Source organism: Saccopteryx leptura, chromosome 5, assembly GCF_036850995.1.
Source record: "Saccopteryx leptura isolate mSacLep1 chromosome 5, mSacLep1_pri_phased_curated, whole genome shotgun sequence".
Classification (NCBI taxonomy): Eukaryota; Metazoa; Chordata; class Mammalia; order Chiroptera; family Emballonuridae; genus Saccopteryx; species Saccopteryx leptura.
The window spans coordinates 122,503,073-122,526,386 of NC_089507.1; the positions used below are offsets into that span (position 1 = coordinate 122,503,073).

Sequence of the window (23,314 nt, forward strand, 5' to 3'; positions counted from 1 at the left end):
CCAACTAAATGGGCGATGATATTTTCAAATGATAGCTCTGATAATGGACTAATATCCAAAATATATAAAGAACTCACAAAATTCAGCAACAAACAAACAAACAATCCAATAAAAAAGAATGGGAAGAAGACATGAACAGACACACTTCTCCCAAGAAGAAATACAAATGACCAACAGATATATAGAAAAATGCTCTTCACTAGCTATTAAAGAAATGCAAATCAAAACTACAATGAGATACTACCTCACACCTGTTAGATTAGCTATTATCAACACAACAGGTAATAACAGTGCTGGAGAGGATGTGGAGAAAAAGAAACCCTCATTCACTGTTTGAGGGAATGTAAATTAGTGCAATCATTATGGAAGAAAGTATGGTGGTTCCTCAAAAAATTAAAAATAGAACTACCATATGACCCAGCAATCCCTGTACTGAGTATATACCCATAAAACTTGAAAACATGGGTATGTAAAGACACATGCAGCCCCATGTTCATCACAGCATTATTCATGGTGGCCAAGACATGGAAACAGTGAAAATGCCCTTCAATAGAAGACTGGATAAAGAAGATCTGGTACATATATACTACATACCAGAATACTAATCAGCCATAAGAAATAATGACATTGGATCATTTACAACAACATGGATGGACCTTGATAACATTATACTGAGTGAAATAAGTAAATCAGAGAAAGCTAAGAACTATATGAATCCATACATAGGTGGCGCACAAAGTTGAGACTCATGGACATAGACAGGGGTACAGTGGTTACCAGGGGGAGGAAGGGGAGGGGCTTAAAGAGAAACAAAATATAGGGTGACAGAAGATGATTTGACTTTGGGTGATGGGTATACAGCATAATCGACTGTCCAAGTGATGTGGAGATGTTTTCTCTAAATCTATGTACTCTGATTGACCAATGTCACTCTGTTAAATTTAATTGTCTAAATTTTAAAAAAAATGTCATATTAGAGAGGTTAATTCTGAGTGGCAAGATAACAGATGGCTTCTGTTTTGTTTTAATTTTATTTTGTTCTGTGTTTCATTGTTTCTTTTTTTCCCCCTCTATGTGCTTTGCAAGTGTTCTGCAATAAAGACCTATGGCTTCCAGAAAAAAAAAAGAAAGAAAAATGAATTATTTTTCCACTTCTTTTTCTAAAATTTCATTATAGTGCATAGGAATATAATAAATTTTTATATATTGATTTGTATATTGCAACTTTACTGTGTTTGTTTATTGTTTCTAATAGTTTTTTTGGTGGCATAATCTTTTTCAACAATAGCATTCAACAATAGTTATCAATCTTCACATTTGATAATAATGACAACAAATTTTTCTCAGGTGCTTACTGTGTATGAGCACTATGTTCAGCACTTAAAATTTAAGGAACCCCTATTACATCTTCATAGGAAGTCTTTTAATTATTACTCTTATCTCCTTTTTTACCAAAGATAGAACAGAATCACCGAAAAGTTCTTTAAATTTTTCAAGGTCACACAACTAATAAATAGTGGAGACATTTAGCCATTTTTGTGATCGGCAATTTTAAAAGATTATTGAGTACCCAATATAATAAATTAATTCCTAGTGCAGAATCAAGATTTTTTTTTTTTTTTACTATTCAATAACTCTGTCTTGGAGAAGCAAACTTCATACAACCAAGGTTCTGGGTTAACAATAAATTATATACAAAATGATAACATTGTTTTAGAAGCTTTGAGAAAAGAACAGAAGACCTTATTAGAATAGCCTTCCTTCAGACTCTACAACTCCCTGGACAGGGAGAGGAAGTAATTATTTAGAGGAACAGTCTTATTTACTAGACAAAACACCAACAACAATACTGAACTTCTGTGTTTTAAAAAATTCCACAGGGCCATACACAATAGCAGTAGAATGCTTTATATTACATATAAGCCAGAAAATATTCCAGTTACCATTTGAGGTATTTTATTTCAGATTCATGAATAAAATTATAAAGTTAACAAGTTGTTTATAAAAACAAGATTCTATCATTTAATTCTATCATTTATAACATCAACAAAAGAAACTGTTATTACATCACCTCATAACACTAGAAATTTCTGTTCCTATGCAAAAAGCTATTAGTGTGTAATGAAATATTAATAGCAAGAATGTAGTTGCATCTTTGGCACCTAACCAAGTGTAAGCCACTAGTTAGCCATGTATTTATGCCAAAAAAAATCCAAGGATAGTACTCATCCATTTGCTCTTTCTCTGTACTGTATTAATTCAAAAATTTATGTTGGATTATTGTAGAAACATAATATTGCAAAAATATGTAGATTGTACTTATATCCTGAAAAGTTATCTGTAACATGTGGGGTCTCCCAGTATTTTAGAGGTTTGTGCAATATTCCTTCTATAAATAATGTGGAGAAAAATTATTTAAAATATAAAAAATGTACATTGACCTTTTCTATCTAGTCAACTGTTTACGAGATAGATCCTTTTGTCCTGACCTTTCCTTAACCTTAGATTGATTCCTGCCCAATCCCTGACTTGCATATCATTAATAAAGATACATTTGAAAGGATTTTGACTTTTTAATTTTTTTTAAATAATAAAAAGTTTAAAATGAGAAAGTCAATATATAGAAAGCAGTGAGTCAAAAATCTCTCATTTCATATCAGTCTGGTACTTTTTTTTTCACAGTATATATATTTTTTTCTAGTATCACATTTTATTCTCACAAGATCTTTATGCCATGGTAATGGAGGTAATATTGATACCGCTTTATAGAAGAACTGAGTCACATACAAGTTGAATGCCTGGGGTGACCCAGTTATTTGGAAACAAGCATAACTGGAATCCTGGCTCAAGGTCTTCCCATTCAGACCTTGCTTCCTTCAGATATCATACTTTTGGGCTCCAGTTGTATAGTATGAAAGACTGTATGCATATTTAAAACTGAACCTAACCTAGCAAAGGCTTCTGGATTTCTCAGGACTTCTGAGGTCAACTTTGTTGTCAGATGCACTGAAGTTTCACAATGACAGGTGACTGAAACAAATGGGCGGGGGGGATATGTTTCCAGTAAGATAAAATTAATAATTATAGAATTTGAGTAAATGACTCTAATAGAGTAAGTTGACAATTAAGTCCATTTTTGGTTCCTTTTTTTAAAAAATATTTCTGCCAAGTTCTACTCATAATATACTCCTTGTTTAAATTCATAAATAGTTTCACTAACCTCAAAGTAACTAGTTTAATACCTAAACTTTGGGATGATGGTCATGATGATCATGATGATCATGATGAATATTATTGTCAAAATTTGAAATAAATCTAATTTCACTTTTTGTTGTCATTTTATACAAATCACCTATTGTCTTTCAATAATTTTATTTTAGCTTTTTATAGATAAAATACTCCCTTTGGTTCTAGTAGGAAGCTACTCTCCTTTAAAAGTTTTATGGATGAAACTAATGTATTTCCTACACCGGAACTCTATTATATTTGAACTACAATGTAAAGGCTTAAAAAATAAAGCAACACCTGAGAAACTTTGTAAAAGCAAAGGAAGGAGGCTGTCTCTGGGCAATCTATACTTGGCCCAGGACACTTGAAATTAAATTCAAATAATATCATATAAGAATCTCAGTTATATTCTTTCTGTCAAATCCAAGAATTCACCCTGCAATTAGATGGTTGGTATGAGCTTCTCTTAACATAAAGAACAACCACCTGTTTTTTGAGAGTAAAGTATTTTAATATATAACTTCTGCTTACATGTTTAGGCAATAAGGATTTGGTCTCTTCCCATTCAGGAAGGAATTTAGAAACTAGTAAATAATTATTCTTGTCTTCTTGAATGAAAATCCATTTTCAGTCACTTAGTCTCCCTTCTCCATTGCATCGTGGCCAATCACTTAGTTACAGTGGGACAAAAATCTTACTATAACATTCACATCTTAGATTGGGGATGAGCTCCAAAGTCACCTGAAATCAAATATTAAATAATTAAAAATAAGAAAATATCTTAAATCTGCCTCAAAATAATATAAAACTCTGTATGGTAATTATTTTACATATTAAATTTGAGAACTGCTGGGATACCTAAAAAACCAACCAAGAGAAAGATTATATGCAGAAGTATGGGCATTCAAACCACTGTGCGTTTAAAACAACTACTAAATCCCTAGTTAATAGATAATGGGTAGAAACTTCTATTGTCTTCCTGCTTGCCTACAGTGTTTACTTCATTCTCTTTAGCTGTCAGACTTCCATAACCTTAAATAATTCAAAGAAAGATTTTTGTTGTTACAAGTATTAGAGAGAACGAAAAGCATCCTATGGGGAAGAGTTATGTTCTAAAGCTAAGTTATGTTAAAAAATAAAATCAACTGAACTCCACCACTCTTTGAGTACCTCTTGTCTGGAAGGTCCTATGACCCAATGGACACTAAGAAAGTGAAGTTCCTTTCTGTCATGTTTCTCTAAACTTTCTCTCAAATGCTCAGTTCATCCTTGAACTGGTTAATGTTAAGCAAGGATTAATAACTCAGATATACTATCTTTCCCCTCCTGCTCTAAACCATCTTTTTTCTTTACATGCTGATGCTGGGGGAACCCTAATGTGTATTGGAATGATTCTTTTTTTTTTTTAATTATATTTTTTAATGGGGTGGCATCAATAAATCAGGATACATATATTCAAAGATAACAAGTCCAGGTTATCTTGTCATTCAATTATGTTGCATACCCATCACCCAAAGTCAGATTGTCCTCTGTCACCTTCTATCTAGTTTTCTTTGTGCCCCTCCCCTCCCCCTTTCCCTCTCCCTTTCCCCCCTCCCCCCCCCCCCCCCCCCCCCCCCCCCGTAACCACCACACTCTTATCAATGTCTCTTAGTTTCACTTTTATGTCCCACCTACGTATGGAATAATGCAGTTCCTGGTTTTTTCTGATTTACTTATTTCGCTTTGTATCATGTTATCAAGATCCCACCATTTTGCTGTAAATGTTCCGATGTCATCATTTCTTATGGCTGAGTAGTATTTCATAGTGTATATGTGCCACATCTTCTTTATCCAGTCATCTATTGACAGGCTTTTTGGTTGTTTCCATGTCCTGGCCACTGTGAACAATGCTGCAATGGACATGGGGCTGCATGTGTCTTTACGTATCAATGTTTCTGAGTTTTTGGGGTATATACCCAGTAGAGGGATTGCTGGGTCATAAGGTAGTTCTATTTTCAGTTTTTTGAGGAACCACCATACTTTCTTCCATAATGGTTGTACTACTTTACATTTCCACCAACAGTGGATGAGGGTTCCTTTTTCTCCACAGCCTCTCCAACATTTGCTATTACCTGTCTTGCTAATAATAGCTAATCGAACAGGTGTGAGGTGGTATCTCATTGCAGTTTTGATTTGCATTTCTCTAATAGCTAAAGAAGATGAGCATCTTTTCATATATCTGTTGGCCATTTGTATTTCTTCCTGGGGGAAGTGTCTGTTCATATCCTCTTCCCATTTTTTTATTGGATTGTTTGTTTGTTTGTTGTTCAGTTTTATGAGTTCTTTGTATATTTTGGATATTAGGCCCTTATCTGAGCTGTTGTTTGAAAATATCATTTCCCATTTAGTTGCCTTTCTGTTTATTTTGTTATCAGTTTCTCTTGCTGAGCAAAAACTTCTTATCTGATGTAGTCCCATTCATTAATTTTTGCGTTCACTTCTCTTGCCTGTGGAGTCAAATTCATAAAATGCTCTTTAAAACCCAGGTCCATGATTTGAGTACCTATGTCTTCTTCTATGTACTTAATTGTTTCAGGTCTTATGTTTAGATCTTTGATACATTTTGAGTTAATTTTAGTACAGTGGGACAAACTGTAGTCCAGTTTCATTCTTTTGCATGTGGCTTTCCAGTTTTCCTCGCACCATTTATTGAAGAGGCTTTCTTTTCTCCATTGTGTGTTGTTGGCCCCTTTATCAAAAATTATTTGACTATATATATGTGGCTTTATTTCTGGACTTTCTATTCTGTTCCATTGGCCTGAGTGTCTATTTTTCTGCCAATACCATGCTGTTTTGATTGTCGTGGCCCTATAATAGAGTTTGAAGTCAGGTATTGTAATGCCCCAAACTTCATTCTTTTTCTTTAGGATTGCTTTGGCTATTTGGGGTTTTTTATAGTTCCATATAAATCTGATGATTTTTTACTCTATTTCTTTAAAAAATGTAATTGGAAGTTTGATGGGAATTGCATTAAATTTGTATATTGCTTTGGGTAATATAGCCATCTTGAATATATTTATTCTTCCTAACCAAGAACAAGGTATATTCTTCCATCTCATTATATCTTTTTCGATTTCCCTTAACAATGGTTTATAGTTTTCATTATATAAGTCCTTTACATTCTTTGTTATGTTTACTCCTAAGTATTTTATTTTATTTTTTTGTTGCAATCATGAAGGGGATTATTCTTTTGAGTTCGTTCTCAATTGTTTCATTGTTGGCATATAGAAAGGCTATTGATTTCTGTATGTTACTTTTGTATCCTGTGACCTTACTGTATTGGCTTATTGTTTCTAGAAGTCTTTTTGTGGATTCTTTGGGGTTTTCGATGTATAGGATCATATCATCTGCAAAAAGTGATACCTTTACTTCTTCTTTTCCAATATGAATGCCTCTTATTTCTTTGTCTTGTCTGATTGCTCTGGCTAGAACCTCTAGTACCACATTAAATAAGAGTGGAGAGAGTGGACAACCCTGTCTTGTTCCTGATTTAAGGGGGAAAGCCTTCAGTTTAGTGCCATTTAATATGATGTTAGCTGATGGTTTATCATATATGGCCTTTATCATGTTGAGATATTTTCCTTCTATACCCATTTTTTGAGAGTCTTAAACATAAAATTGTGTTGTATTTTATCGAAAGCCTTTTCTGCATCTATTGATAAGATCATATGGTTTTTGTTCTTTGTTTTGTTGATATGGTGTATTACGTTAACTGTTTTACGTATGTTGAACCATCCTTGAGATTCTGGGACGAATCCCACTTGATCATGATGTATTATTTTTTTAATATGTTGTTGTATTCGATTTGCTAGTATTTTGTTTAGTATTTTAGCATCTGTATTCATTAGAGATATTGGTCTGTAGTTTTCTTTTTTTGTGCCATCCTTGCCTGGTTTTGGTATGAGGGTTATGTTGGCCTCATAAAATGTGTTTGGAAGTATTGCTTCTTCTTCAATTTTTTGGAAGACTTTGAGTAGAATAGGAACCAAGTCTTCTTTGAATGTTTGATAAAATTCGCTGGTATAGCCGTCAGGGCCTGGACTTTTATTTTTGGGGAGGTTTTTAATGGTTTTTTCTATTTCTTCTCTACTAATAGGTCTGTTTAGGCTTTCTGCTTCTTCTTGACTCAGTCTAGGAATGTTGTATTGTTCTAGGAATTTATCCATTTCTTCTAGGTTGTTGAATTTAGTGGCATAAAGTTTTTCATAGTATTCTACAATAATTCTTTGTATATCTATGGTGTCCGTGGTGATTTCCCCTCTTTCATTTTGGATTTTGTTAATATGAGTTCTTTCTCTTTTTTCCTTGGTGAGTCTTGCCAAGGGTTTGTCAATTTTGTTGATCTTTTCAAAGAACCAGCTCCTTGTTCTATTAATTTTTTCTACAGTTTTACTGTTCTCCAATTCATTTATTTCTGCTCTGATTTTTATTATCTCCTTTCTTCGGCTGGTTTTGGGTTGTCTTTGTTCTTCTTTTTATAGTTCCTTAAGGTGTGAAGTTAAGTGGTTCACTTGGGCTCTCTCTTGTTTGTTCATATATGCCTGACGTGATATGAACTTCCTTCTTATCACTGCTTTTGCTGCATCCCATAGATTCTGATATGTCGTATTGTCATTTTCATTGGTCTGTATATATCTTTTGATCTCTGCACTTATTTCTTCTTTGACCCATTCAATTTTTAAAAGTATGTTGTTTAGTTTCCACATTTTTGTGGGATTTTTTTCCTCTTTTTTGCAGTTGAATTCTAGTTTCAAGGTTTTATGATCAGAAAATATGCTTGGTAGAACTTTGATTTTTCTAAATTTGCTGATGTTGTTTTTGTAGCCCAACATATGGTCAATTCTTGAGGATGATCCATGTACACTGGAGAAAAATGTATACTCAGTCACTTTGGGATGAAATGTCCTGCAGATGTCTATCATATCCAGGTGCTCTAGTGTTTTGTTTAAGGCCACTATGTCTTTGTTGATTCTCTGTTTAGATGACCGATCTAGAGCCATCAGTGGTGTATTGAGATCTCCAAGTATGATTGTATTTTTGTCAGTTTTTGTTTTAAGGTCAATAAGTAGCTGTCTTATATATTTTGTTGCTCCTTGGTTTGGTGCATATATATTAAGAATTGTTATGTCTTCTTGATTCAGTGTCCCCTTAGTCATTATGAAATGGCCATTTTTGTCTCTGAGTACTTTTGCTGTCTTGTAGTCAGCATTATCAGATATGAGTATTGCTACGCCTGCTTTTTTTTGGATGTTATTTGCTTGGAGTATTGTTTTCCAGCCTTTCACTTTGAATTTGTTTTTATCCTTGTTACTTAGATGACTTTCCTGTAGGCAGCATACAGTTGGATTTTCTTTTTTAATCCATTCTGCTACTCTGTGCCTTTTTATTGGTGAGTTTAATCCGTTTACATTTAGTGTAATTATTGACACTTGTTAGTTCCCTATTGCCATTTTATAGATTGCTTTCTTTTAGTGTTGTGTCTTGTTTCATCTTTCTCTTTCGCTTTTCTATCTTTTGTTTTTATTTGGTTGTATTCCATACATCTTTCTTCTGTTGCTATCTTTTTTATCTCATGTGCTTCTGTGGTGGTTTTTTCAATGGTGTTTACCTTTGAGTAATGAAAAGGGTTCCTACCCTGTTCATTGTATCGAACTAATTTGTGAGTAATTTTGCACTCCATCGTCCTTTGCTACTGTTAATCTTCATCTTCTCCGCCCTTTCTTTTTGTTGTTGTCACAGTTTAAATTTGGTTTTATTGTGTTCTTCTTGGAGCTTTTACTTGTGGCTCTGTTTTCTTTATTGTTGTTGTTCTTTGTATCTGATTGGAGAACCCCGTTTAGTAATTCCTGGAGTGGGGGTTTTCTGATGATAAATTCACTCATTTTTTCTTTATCTGTGAATGTTTTTATTTCTCCTTCATATTTGAAGGATAGCTTTGATTGGTATAGTATTCGTGGCTGAAAGTTCCTCTCTTTCAGGATTTTAAATATTGGGGTCCACTCTCTTCTAGCTTGTAGAGTTTCTGCTGAGAAATCTGATGATAATCTAATGGGCCTTCCTTTATATGTTGTAGTCTTCTTTTCCCTGGCTGCCTTGAGAATTTTTTCTTTGCTGTTGGTTTGTGCCAATTTCATTATGATATGCCTTGGAGTAGGTTTGTTGGGGTTAAGAAAACTCGGAGTTCTGTTTGCTTCTTGAACTTGAGGCTTTAGTTCTTTCCACAGGCTTGGGAAGTTCTCATCTATTATTTGTTTGAGTATGTTCTCCATTGGAATGATTCTTAACATGAAGAGTAACTATTCTTCCTTAGGGGTAAAGTATTATTTTTAGGATTAGCATTGATTTCTTTAAGTTAGAAGGAAAAATCTTAAATACTGTAAATTAATTTTAAATGTAAATGTTCTTTTTCAAGTTAAATAGACTTACATCAAGTTAGAAGAAAGATGAGAAAAGAGCAGCATGGTATGATAAAACAATGAAATGAAAGCAAGAAGATGTGGACAAGTTTTCCCAGGTCAGAAAATATAAGTTTTAGTAATTCTGAGATCCAAGACCCTAATTAAATGCAACATTTGGATCTTACAGCTTTTCAAAAAATATTTGTTAAACTTCGCTACTGAGTTTTGTGCAGTGTTCTCTCTAGGCCTCCATTTTTTTTTAATCTATAAAATTAAGGGGTTGGACAAGAGATGTCTAAGTAAAATTTTAGCTCTAATGTTCTATGAATTCTTGCTAGATCCCATTCCCAGGAAAGCAACATCACAGGCTGCAAACTATGAACAGAGTACCATAGTTTTACTTGGAGAACTTGACCAATTTTACCATTTTCTATCTTTTTTTCTATCTTCATCTGTTTTAGCCAAAATAGATTTCATAATATAATTCAGCCAGATGACAATGGCAGCAGTTCCTAAACCTGTCAGCACATTCAGAATCACTGCAAAGCTATTTCCAACCCCAGATTTACTGAACTGGAATCTCAGAGATGGGATCTCAGAAATCCTCAGAAACGTATTTGCCAAAAGCAGTCCCCATGTGATTCTGATAACACATTCCATGAATCACCAAGTTTAAAACCGTAGAACTATATATATACTGCTCACAAAAATTAGGGGATATTTAAAAATGAATATGAAGCAATAAAAAAAGAAGCATTTAATTTTTTTATTATTAAACAAGAACATCAGAAAAGCAAATGACAAGTCAAAGAAAGTTGTTTGATTATGCAAATGAGATGTAAAATCAACTTTTATTTTATTGGTGAAAATGCACTATACAAAAGGCTGAAAGTACTAGATGCTCATTCCTTGATCCCCTAATTTTTGTGAACAGTGTGTGTATGTGTGTGTATATGTAATATATTATATATATATATATCTACTCTTTCTCCTTGGATGCCACATGTTAACAAAGACTTTTGTCCTTTTTCATCACTTCTTGGACTCCATTTTTGTTTTCATATGGTTTTAACTATTTTTTAGAGAATATTTCAAATATACATAGAGTAGATCAAATAGTCAACCCCCATGTACCTCTCAACAATTATCAATTCATTGTCAGTCTTATTTTACCTATATTGCCATTCCCACATATTTTAAATCAAATCCCAGAGAGAGCCAAAGATCTTTTTTAAATCATAATAAAATGCGTTCTTCACAAAATAATATCACATTCTAACACTCTGGAGAAGGTGGCTTGCATGGCCCAAGTCTCTAACCTAAGTGCAGAACTTGGAATGAAACAGGCTACATACACTGATGACAGCCTCAGGCAGTGGTGGCCATTTCTCTTCAGAATCACTGCTTTTAGCCTTTCTTAAAGCTCATTTTCTTTCCTACACACTTTGATATGCTATTGCACTTCTTGGAGTAATGGATAAGTGAGTCTCTTTTTCTGCTATGGTTCATAGAAATCTCTTGTTCAACCTCACATCTAATCATGATAAGGCTTACATAAATATAAACCAGTAGCTCACATCAACACAACTGGTAGAAAAGTGTGGCATTTGTCAAACTACTGTATTTCCCCATGTATAAGACGCTCTCATGTATAAGACATACCTTAATTTGGGGGCCTGAAATTTGAAAAAAAATGTATTACATAAAGTTATTGAACTCAAGTTTTATTCATCATAAAATTCATATAACTCCTCATCACTGTCAAAACTCCCATCCATTAGCTTGTCCTCATCTGTGTCTGATGACGAATCGTCTTCAACAATGAGTGCAAAAACAAGCGTGAAAAAGCAGGAAATGCAAGTAAAATAATCTACAACCCTGTATAAGATGCACCCTGTTTGTAGACCCCAAATTTTTCAGAAAAGGGTGAGTCTTATACATGGAGAAATATGGTAATTTAAGAACTACAATTAAGTCAATAAAAAAAAGGAATATTTGAAATGCCATTAAATGTGTCATATCACATCATACAAAAAAGATGGCTTTCTTTTCCTTTCTTTCTCTATTCTGTGGCAAATCTGAAAGTAGTATCTATCTAGTAGAGAAAAAGTATCTTTTTAAAAATAAAAATATACATTTATTATTATATTACTATATTTGTTATAATTTGGGCATTCATATATGTCCAAACATGGAATGTTATTGTCATGATGTCCTTCCAATGAAGAGTAGATCGCTGCATTCCATTCTACTGGAATCTCCTGGTAGTTTAAAGAATGGTATTTTTCCAAAAGTTAAGTTAAAGCTATAACCACTCAGATGTCAATTAGTCAAAATTGCAACAACTTACCATTGAGTCAACTTGGTTTCATCTATGAAGGAAATAAAGCTTCCTTAATGAATGATGCGAAAAAATAAAATTCAACCCTAACATCACAGACCATAAATTGTTTCCTAAGCATTCCCAGGTTCTAACTTTTAAACATTATCATATCAGATATATAATAAAATCGATGCCACAAGACTAAAAATCTTATATAGTATTCCTGATATAACCTGGTATTCTTTGATTTTTGTCTATCTCTATTATACAGTTACTTATTAAACTTTCCAACGAGCAGAAAGAAATATTATTGAATTACCTCCCCAAATTTGAGTTCCCTTACACTAAATTTCAGTATATGTGCCTTTGATTCTATGCTTTTTTAGCAACCACAAAAATTCTAGTTCAATCAATGTGACTTACTACCGTAGAGGACAATTATAAAAAGAGGAGAAGTGTTTGGAATATAAATGAGAAGTAAAACGTAGCTTATCTGGAAGAGAATGGTTTAAAAAGTTCAAGGGAATGAACACAGATTATATACAATCCAACATCTGTTAGAAAAGATGGGCTAAATAGTAAATGTAAGAGGCAACTGGTCTTTGGGGCTGCATTTTGGGAGAGATACTGTGGGACCCAAAGGTTGGATTAATAATTCCAAATAATAAAATCTGAAAGCCATTGAATATTTATAGAACAGGCTGGGTATGGGAATAAACTTCATTTTAGTATGCACATTATCTACAACAAAACAAAACAAATTGAAAGCATTTCAATCAAATACCAGGCAGAATGCTCATAAAAGATTTTCACTGAGCTGGGGATAGTAAATGGAAAGTAATCATAGTATATATAGAATATTTACTAAATTAAGATATATAAAATGTTATCCCATTCATTCTTTAGTATATACTACATTAATTATTGTATTCCTGTGGACAAAAAGAACTATTAATAATAGCTTTTATTGAGTTACTAGATATATTGTCTTTGAAATCATTAAAGATTATATTATGTTATCAATATATTCTTCAGGGTTTTCAAAGGTTAAGGAAATAGTCCATCAAAACAAACATTAGAGCCTGACCAGGCAGTGGCACAGTGGATAGAGTATCGAACTAGGATGCGGCGGACCCAGGTTCGAGACCCCGAGGTTGCCAGCTTGAGCACGGGCTCATCTGGTTCGAGCAAAGCTCACCAGCTTGGACCCAAGGTCGCTGGCTCAAGCAAGGGATTACTCGGTCTGCTGAAGGCCCACAGTCAAGGCACATATGAGAAAGCAATCAATGAACAACTAAGATGTCGCAACGAAAAACTGATGATTGATGCTCCTCATCTCTCTCAGTTTCTGTCTGTCAGTCCCTATCTATCCCTCTTTCTGACTCTCTCTGTGTCTCTGTAAAAACAAAACAAACATTAGGTACCAAGTATTTGCATAGTGAAACATATTATTTAATAAGGTACTATTATTGACATTTTAAAATAATTTCCTGCTAAAATAAATAAAGTTTACCAGCAAGCCTCAGTCTTTCTGAATCTCTATGAGACCTCTACTCCAGTCACAGTTCCAAACGTTGTCACAGGAGGATTTTAGGATTAAAAATTATGAGGATTCCTTAGTATCTAATGCTAAGTCCTGTCTGCATTTCTCTTCTTTGGTTATCAAGACAGGAATTAGGGCCTTTTATTCAGGACCATTCCAAATGAATAAACTCTCAGACTCAATGCTCTAACTAAACTACAAGAACAAATTTTAAATGTGTTAGCATTAGCTATAGAACACATTGTTTCTACTGTCAGTTTTGAAATATCTGTCTTGAGTTTCAGAAAATGGCTTCCCTAGAAACCAAACTATTAGAAGATTAAATTTAACACAAAAGTCTACTAATAGATTTATTGCAATAACTTAACATATACAAACTTCTTTAAAAAGCAAAATTTTTAAAGATTCTGATCATCTTCCCAAATACAATAATGATAAAATTGTTTGGTATTCCCAGTCAAATTACTCTGAATGTCAATCTCTTCATTCTTTTCTTTTGTTCTCTTCTAACTTTTTTGTAATATTGTCAACTTTTCAAGTTCCAGTTAAGCCTCATAATTAAAAACAAGGTACACAGGCAATTAACTATCCCATCAATAATAGCAGTGATAAGAGCCAGAGTGACAATTTGCATTGGGTGAGTGCTTCATTGCTCCTGCCTTCAATCTCAAAGAATCCTAAATCCCCAGATCCCTTCAGAATGCAAGTCTAGCACAGATGGAAAGCGTTTCATTTCACTTGGGAACTGAGAAGGTGAAGTCATTCCAAAGTGGGAGAGACATTCACTCCAAAGCCAGTCCAGTGTGCACCATTTAATTCAATGGATCCCTTGTGAGGTACATCATTTGCTGATGCACTGCTGACAGCAGAAATGCTGCTTAGTGCAGTAAGACATTAGCCATTTGCGAGGCATTACGTTAGCAAATACTTAAGGCCATGGAAAAACTAAAGAAGTCAATGAAGTCAGGTTGCCTGGGTGACTATGAGTCAAGGCTTCAAGACGCAGGTTTTTAACACGTGCCCAGGTGCACAAGGTAAAATGGCCTTGCAGGTACTTTAGGCAGGTTTTCTTCATTCCATGCTTTTGAATGAATAAAACAAAAGTTAAATTTCAATCAGAGAATTATACCCTAATTCTCTCCCTTCTGCCCACCTCTTCCCTTTTTGCCTTTTCCTCTGTTTGTGCCAGCTTATCTATGAAAATTCTAGAGAATAATGGAAGAAAAAATCTAAAAATTAGCTCCATCCTCATGCCACACTTTCTCCTGCTTTCATTTCTCCATAGTGCTAACAACCACCTGCCATACTTTACTTACACTATCACCCACACATAGTGGGCATGCAACAAACTTGTTGATTCAACGAATCTGAAACAAATTAAATGCTGAAAGTGGCATTGTGATATAGGAGAAAAATTAAGATTCTAAGTGTGTAAAAATAAAAAAGAATGGCAAGTTAACGCCATAATTAACTCCAGGAAAGACTGTGAACCCTGTGAAATTTATCTCTAGGACTCTTCCTTCTTCCTTTTATCACCCACTACACCCCATTCAGCCATACTTCTTCTCTGCCTACAAACCCTTAGTTCCCAGTACCCTCACAATGAGGATGATAATGATGATTAATATTTAATAAGTGCTCAGTCTGTCCTATGTACTGCACAAGACTTTTATGTATTCTATCTAATTATCACAACAACCTTGTATGGTTAGAATTTTATATGGATAGCTCAGTTGGTCTGAGTATTGGCCCGAGACAGGGGTTGCCAGGTGGATCCCAGTCAGGGCACAGGCAGGAGTCTATCTATCTCCCCTCCTGTCACTTAAAAAAATAAAATTAAAATAAAAACTTGCCCTGGGCAACTAAGTGCTAAACGATGAGCTATATATTTCCCTTATAGGGTCACAAAGCTTTCTTGTGTTTTAACAGTTTTGAAAAGCTAGAAAAAAAAATCAATTTAACCCAGAGTTTTCTAATATATTTGACAAGATCCTTTAAAAAAATAAAGACCCATTACTACTCTTTAAAGGACAATTTAAGAAATGTTATCTTAACCCGATAGTATAGATCTACTACTGGGAATTTCAGACTACCAGGGAGACATTTTGTTGCTAAGGGTTTTATAATGAGAAAATCATACCAGAATCCACCAGTTATCTACAAGCCCCTAAGAGAGTATGAATTGTAATCTGCTGTCAAAAATCTGGAGAATACTTTAATCAAACTCTCATTTTTAGATGGGGACTATAGACCCAGAATGGTTAAGATATTTTCACACAAATTTAAGTTATAAAATACTTTAAGAAATTGGTTTGAAAATTAGAAAGCCAGTGTTTTACTTCTAGCTGTAACAATTAGTTGAAGAAAAAAATCAATCATGTTCCTTAGAATAATATCAAAATTAGCCAATTACAAGACTGAATCACAGTAGATTACAATTTTGATGCTTTTTGCATAGACTTCTTTTATTTAACATTTAACATTTTTTAAGTTAATCATAAAATTGCAAGGTCAAGACAAGAAACTTTTTTATCTTGAACCATTAAAAAAGTGTTGACGGGAGATTCCAAGATGGTGACGGAGTAGGCAGATGTTCCAATTGCCACCTCCCAAGACCAAACTGGAGTTATAACTAAATTTAAGAACAATCATCCTGAAAAATCAACTATGGACTAAATGAAGAGGAGTCTATAACCAAGGAGTCACAGAAGCCACTTAGAGACTGATAGGAAGGGAGAAGACATGAAAAAGGCTGCCCCACTCCCAGGAATGAGCGGAGGATGAGGGTTTGAAGGGACTCTCAGCTGTGGTTTTCCCTGAGAGGTGTGGGTCTTAAGCCCCAGACCAGGCACCCCAGCCTAGAACACCACAGCCTAAAAGAGGTGCCCAGGTAGCATTTGGTGGTGAAAAGAGACAAGATTTCTGTCTGCAAAAGAGATGGCAGATCTCAGAGATGCAGGCACCCTCTTAAAGGGCTAATACAGAAAGTTTCATTCACACCCACTTATCCTGGGCTCCGGCAGAGGGAGGGCTGAGAGGACTAGAGTTGCACAAGGAGAGTGTGAAATTAGTAGCCTTGAGGAGAGATGCAGGAGGGGACAGCCACTGGAACTTCTTTTTTGAATTATTCTCCAATACCACAGTTGCCATCTTACTTGGGTGGAAAGTCCCCTCCATGTGGCATCAAGCCTGGGGGAAAGCAACTGGTCCACCCTCAAAAAACCCTCTTGCCCCACCCTAGGGAGAGTGTGCCATGCTGAGAAGTAAGCAGCCTTGGCCAGAAAGCGGAGGTTGTGGCAGTGACTCAGTTGTCTTGCATTGAGGTTGGAGCTTTCCCCCCACTTTCCGGAGAATATGACTGGTGCTTCTGTCTCACAGAAAACTCAGTAGAAACTCTCCAGACTATGGGCAGAACAAAGCTCTAGGTTTCAGGGGCCACTCCTACCAGACTCTTAGTAGCCACACCCTACTGAGATTTGTGAAAAATTCAGGACAGACTGACACCTGGGGCCCAGGGAAGGAGCCTCACCCACCACCTGTCCTAATCCCTGAATTGCTCTAGCCTCTGTACCAAAAGTTTTCTCAAAGGACAGGCCCAATGAGCAGCCAGAAGACAGAGGCAGCAGGAGGTGAATCTTAAGGAAACCTGGGCCTTTTGCTGACGTACACCTAGTCCTGGTGCTGATGAAAGCCCGCTTGTGTGTGCAGTATGGTCCTTCCCATATGCACCTAAACCCAGGGGAAGCAGCCACAAACTCGGGTTTGTTTATAGTTCCAAAAAGGTTGCTGAGGGCCAGTCACAAGAACTCATCAGGTGCCAAACCAGTTGAAGCGAGTTCCGCTCTCTGTGAGCACAGCAGCTCACACACATTGGACAAGGTAGAGCTTCACTGTCAGCTGACACAAGTCCTGGATATCCTGCCTCACTAGGCTAAATTCCACAGGGGGAAGGGAAAGAGGCTGAGAGTACAGACATTTAAGTGTAAATTCCTTGAAGTATATTGTTTGGCCCAGTCAAGGGGCCTAGCCACCATCTGGGTGGAGGGATACCATCAGCCCCAGGAGAAGGCTCACTCAGTCTTCCTCCCTGAACCAGGGCACCCCAGCTGGAAGAGCTTCTGCAGAGGGGACTGTCGGCACCACCCAACCTAAACCTGCTGCTCATCTCGCTGGGAAAAAATTAAATTGTAGTATCCTGCAGTGGCTGAGGGGCCACTTTTCCTGTACTGAGCTCCTGACCAAGCAACACCCAAAGCAGGGGGTCCCATAACATTGTCATTCAACCTCAGCTCTTCACCCCCTAAGCTCACAACTTGTGGAGGGGATGGTGGGGTGAGGCCAGTCTGAGCCCACACTATAGTCTTTCTACAGAAGACTCCTAGACAGAGCAGGCAGCTGTAAGAGGAGGTGGAGCAGCTGAAAAGTGGAGGCAAATCTTGAAAAACTTGGGCCTTTTTATGTAGCTGCTGTTAATATGCATAAACTAAAACCTCCTTATGGTAAAGTTTCAGGGGTCTACAGCACTGTCTTACTTTGGGGGCCACTCACCTCCACTCAGAACCAGTGGGGGAAATGATAGCCAAAGGTATGGAAGCATTCCCTATTAAAAGGGTTCTTTGTGACAAGTCCATGATGACCTACCATCTCCATCTCCTCGCCAAATTACCCCAAATAATACAAAATAAATAAATTTAAGTTAAAGCAGTGTAATTTCTGTGTTTACATAATTGCAAGAGAAATTCTTGAATAACATTCCAAAGAATTTCCCTTCCTTAATTTCTTCTCTCTATATATATGTATATTGGGTCTAAAACTATTAGAGGTCTTTATGTTTATTCAAAAATACTGTATATTACTCTTTACTTGAAACCCTCAAGTATAAATGTTTATTAGTCATTAAAATTCTCTAGAAATACGAATCCCACCTGGTCTATCTGGAGATACTCTCCTGTTATGATGCTCAGCTCCCTGACAGAAACATGCAACCAGTGCTCTCCAGTTTCACACCAATGGAAATGCTTGCTTTAAGCTGTGTATCTGACTTAAAGAGCAGGAGAGTATCTATTGTCTACAGATTATCTACTGTAACTTTTTTATTTTACAGTGAAGGAAACTGATGTCTCCAGAGGTTAAGTATTCTGACCTGGTCCAAACAATTAGTAGCATGCCAGGACTAAGAAAAGCTTTACACATACTGTCCAAGGCCTTTCTATCGCACCATGTAAACTCTCAAGAAATCCACCCATGTACAAGACAGATAGATACCACTGTGTAAACTACACATGTATATTTATAATTCTCTTCCAAATTAGTTATATCAAAAAAAATTAGGTAAAATTCACTTACCTCCACCTGAGACCTTGAAAACATTACCTATACTTTTTTACACATGTTAGCTAATCAGAATGAAAAATCCTGCTAGTGTGACATTAGTTTTAGAATTTTTATTTTAATTTATTCCCCAAATGCTGATTCATGACAGGAATAATATCCAAATGAAATTTAAATATTAAAAATTATTGTGTAGATGCAAACAGCAAGAATTTTGTGACTTACATCTTTATAATTGTTTAGGCCATATTCACATACTAAGTACCCATAATAGTTTGCCAATTTATAAACCAATAGCTGTCTTCCTAATGAGTACAGCAATTGCCAAAACTACTATTACAACTAGAAAAGTCAGTCCACATGATTTCAGATGCCATTTTAACAAGTGAACAGCTCAGCTGTTCAACACCATGGTAGTATGAGGACCAGAATCACAGATGGTCCAAGTAGCTTCTCTTTCTTCCGTGTTTACAGTCTGTAAGTGCCTGGACTCTCTAATGAATAAGATTCAATATTGGGGGGGGGGGTTCTAACCTTAGCTGCTCTTCTGAGTCATAAAAAGCACTTCTATGTTTGTTTCCCTTGAATTCATATGTTAGAACCCTAGGGTGATAGAATCAGGAGGTGGGGCCTTGGGAAGTACTTAGATCTGGAGGGTGGAGCCCTCATAAATGGGATAGAGCTCTTATAAAGGAGACTGCACAGAGATCCCTTGGTCCTTTCTCCATGTGAGGACACAGCAGGAATCTGCTGGCTATGAACCAGAAAGAGGGTTCTCATTAAAACATGACCAGACTGGCACCTTGATTGTTGACTTCCCAGCCTCCAGAACAATGAGAAATAAATTTCTGCTGTGTTTAATGTACCTACTCCGTGGCATTTTGTTACCGCACCCCAGTGGACTATGACAACAAACACAAAGTACTGTATACATATAATGCTAAATGTTCATTAGTAAGGACTATAGAAGTAGAAAAGTGAGAATCCTTGTTAGACTACATGTAGAAGGTAAGAAATACCTTGTGGCTCGGCTATAACATGAAAGAATTGGCTTATACATGCCTGAGGACACCTGCACTGTGTGTACATACAGCCATACTTTATCATGCTCACTGTGCTTAAGAAATGTGTCTACAAGGTGCGCTGCAGAGAAACAGCTGTTGATCTGCATTGGATTCAGGTCCTTGGCTGGATGGGGGGCTCCTATTTTCTGCTTCTGCCCATGGAGCTGCTGCCTAGGGATGAGGAAGCCATGGTGCTCTGGGTAACTAAGAACATGAAAATAAATGCAGAAAATAAGGCAAAGATCAGTATGGCAAGTGCAAAGCATGTGCCTATGGCCACTGCTGCGCCTACAAACCTGAGCTGAGGCTAAGAACAGTTCTTGGAGACATCAGTAAAATCAGTAAACAGCCACAGGCCATACTGCCTCAGAAAAAAGAAGTAAAAATTTTAGCTGCTGAAAAGTTATTGCTAAAGAACTATTATAGCCTCCAGAAAAGGCACTCAAGCTTGTGCTTGAGCTTGTGCTAGGGTTGATGCCAGAGCCAGAACCAGAGCCTGTTTGAGAACAAAAACCTTCTCCTGAGCCTATTTGGGTTGCTACTCCCTCTCCAAGCCCAGTGAAAATGTCTGGCTGTGCCTCTGCAGAATATCTGTGTCAGGCTTTCTCTGATGCAATTCTTGCAGTAAACGACGTAGATGCAGAAGATGGAGCTGACCCAAACCATGGTAGTGAATATATAAAAAATATCTATGTTTCTCTGAGACAACCTGAGGAAGAGCAAGTAGTCAGACCAAAATACCTAGTGGGTCACAAAGTCATTGGAAAAAGGAGTGCCATCCTACCTGATTGGCTGATTCAGGTTCAAATAGAATTCAGGTTTCTGCAGAAGACCATGTACACGAGTGTTTCCATTATTGATTGGTCTGTGCAGAATAATTCTGTGCCCAAGAAGATGCTGCAGCTGGTGGGGGTCACTGTTATATTTACTGTGAGAAAATATGCGGAAATATACCATCCAGAAGTCAGTGACTTTGCCTTGGTCACTGACAATTCTTACATTAAGCTTCAAGTCAGACAGCTGGAAATGAAGATTCTAAGAGCTTTAAGTTTTGGTCTGGGTCACCCACTATCCCTGCATATCCTTCAGAAAGCATCTAAGATTGGAGAGGTTGACATTTACAAAATGTACCCAATGAGTGATAGAATGTTACAAAGACAGATTTACAACACAGAAAAATTTAGATATTCCCAACTACAAAGCTCTAGGCCCTGATGGTTTTACTGAAGAATTCTACCAAACCTTTAAAAACCAGAGCATCCCAATGCTACATAAATTATTCCAGACATAAAAAATAAATAAATTTTTCTAAATTATTTGTGTAAAGCAAATATAACATTAAAATCTACATCTGTAAATACAGTAGAAAAGAAACCTATACATCAATATTACTTATCATTACAAGGACAAAATACTAACAAACTAAATCCAATCATTCAAATCTACATTAAAATATGTATACAGCATGGTCAAGTGAGATTTATTGCAGTAACTTTTATTAATAGATTAGGGAGTCCATTAATGAAATACAACATAATAAAATATCTGAGAAAAGTGATAGTATTAGTATCGGTTACAAAACATACAAACAAAAACCCTTTGGCAAAATTAACATCTATTTCAAATTAAAAAGGAATTAAGAAAACAAGAATTTCTATGTACTTTTCAACCTAAAATACATACACCTTAGTCAGAAACATAAGATATTTCTCTTTAGATTGGGAAAAAGATAAAGATATCCACTTTCTCCTCCACTATCTAACACTGTATTGGGGCAACAGTAAATGCAATTAGAAAGGAAAAATCTATTAGATTGGTGGTTCTTAAAGTGTGGTCTGTAAACCTTAGGTGATTCCCAAGACTCTTTCAAGGGGTTCAAAATGTCAAAACTTTCCCCACAATAATTCTAATACTTGCTTTTTCTACAGCATTGATCCTTGCACTATGGTGCAGAAGCAGGGGGTTTAAATTCTGGCATCTTAGTATAGAGCAAGGCAATGGCACCAAATTTACCAGTATTTACTGTATACTTCACTGTCAGGCACAAAAGAAAAATAAAATTCCAATTTTATTTAATAATGCCCTAAATCAAGCAGTAAAAATTATTATTAAAGCTCAACCCTTGAGTACAGTTCTTTTTATTATTCATTGAGATGAAAGGGGAAGTATGCATAAAGGACTTATGCTGCACAGCACATTATAATGTTCATCTTAAGGAAAATACCTTGCATAATTCTTTCAGCTATGAGCTGAATTAGCACTTATTTTATGGAACACCATTTTCCTTAAAAGAAAAACTGACAGATAAATTATAGTTACTCAGATTGGATATCTGGCAAACATTTTCTAGAAAATGCACAAAGCAAACAGGAAGAAAAACAACTGGCAAGATTTGCTACCGATAACAAAATTCAAGTTTTAGAAATCTTATATCTACTACCATAAGCTTGACTGCTTTCCAATAATTAAAGTCTTTGCTAATAAGATCACTAGGAATTTTAACAAATGTGATTTTTAAGTATTTTTTAATGGAATGTGTTAATATCCAGAATATTTGCACAACTCAGTGAAACAATATTTCCAATATATATGTAACAAACTTATTCATGGGTAAAAAACCCACACCAACTGGAAGATACAGTAATAGGCTTTAATGTAACATAGTACAAAAATTATATATATACAGACAAACTTTCCAGTTAAAGAGTAGATATACCTAGATAACTTAGGAAAGTAGTATGGTCAACACAGAGAAAAATTATTTTATGTCAACAAGTTTTTTTTTAATTTTTAATTGATTTTTAGAGAGAGAGGAAGTGGGAGGAAGAAACATCAATTTGTTGTTCCACTTAGTTATGCACTCATTGGGTGATTCTTGTATGTGCCCTGAACAGGGATGGAACCCTCAACCTTGGCGTGTCCCGATAATGCTCTAACCCAGTGATCCCCAACCCCCGGGCCGCGGACCGATACCGGTCTGTGGGCTATTTCATACCGATCCGCAGAGAAAGAATAAATAACTTTCATTATTTCCATTTCATTTATATTTAAGTCTGAATGATACTTTATTATTTTTTTTTAATTTTATTTTTTTAATGGGGCGACATCAATAAATCAGGATACATATATTCAAAGATAACAAGACCAGGTTATCTTGTCATTCAATTATGTTGCATACCCATCACCCAAAGTCAGATTGTCCTCTGTCATCTTCTATCTAGTTTTCTTTGTGCCCCTCCCCCTCCCCCTTTCCCTCTCCCTTTCCTCCCTCCCCCCGTAACCACCACACTCTTATCAATGTCTCTTAGTTTCACTTTTATGTCCCACCTACGTATGGAATAATGCAGTTCCTGGTTTTTTCTGATTTATTTATTTTACTTCATAT

At 35.8% G+C, this 23,314-nt stretch overlaps 1 protein-coding gene and 1 pseudogene across 1 annotated transcript in view; one reads left to right on the top strand and one right to left on the bottom strand.

The window, feature by feature from the left end:
* GPR158 (G protein-coupled receptor 158) overlaps positions 1-23,314 on the bottom strand; it is a 509,338-nt gene that overhangs the window by 288,541 nt on the left and 197,483 nt on the right. The gene's annotated exons all lie outside the window — the stretch shown is intronic.
* On the top strand, positions 20,118-21,144 carry LOC136405614 (G2/mitotic-specific cyclin-B1 pseudogene; annotated as a pseudogene).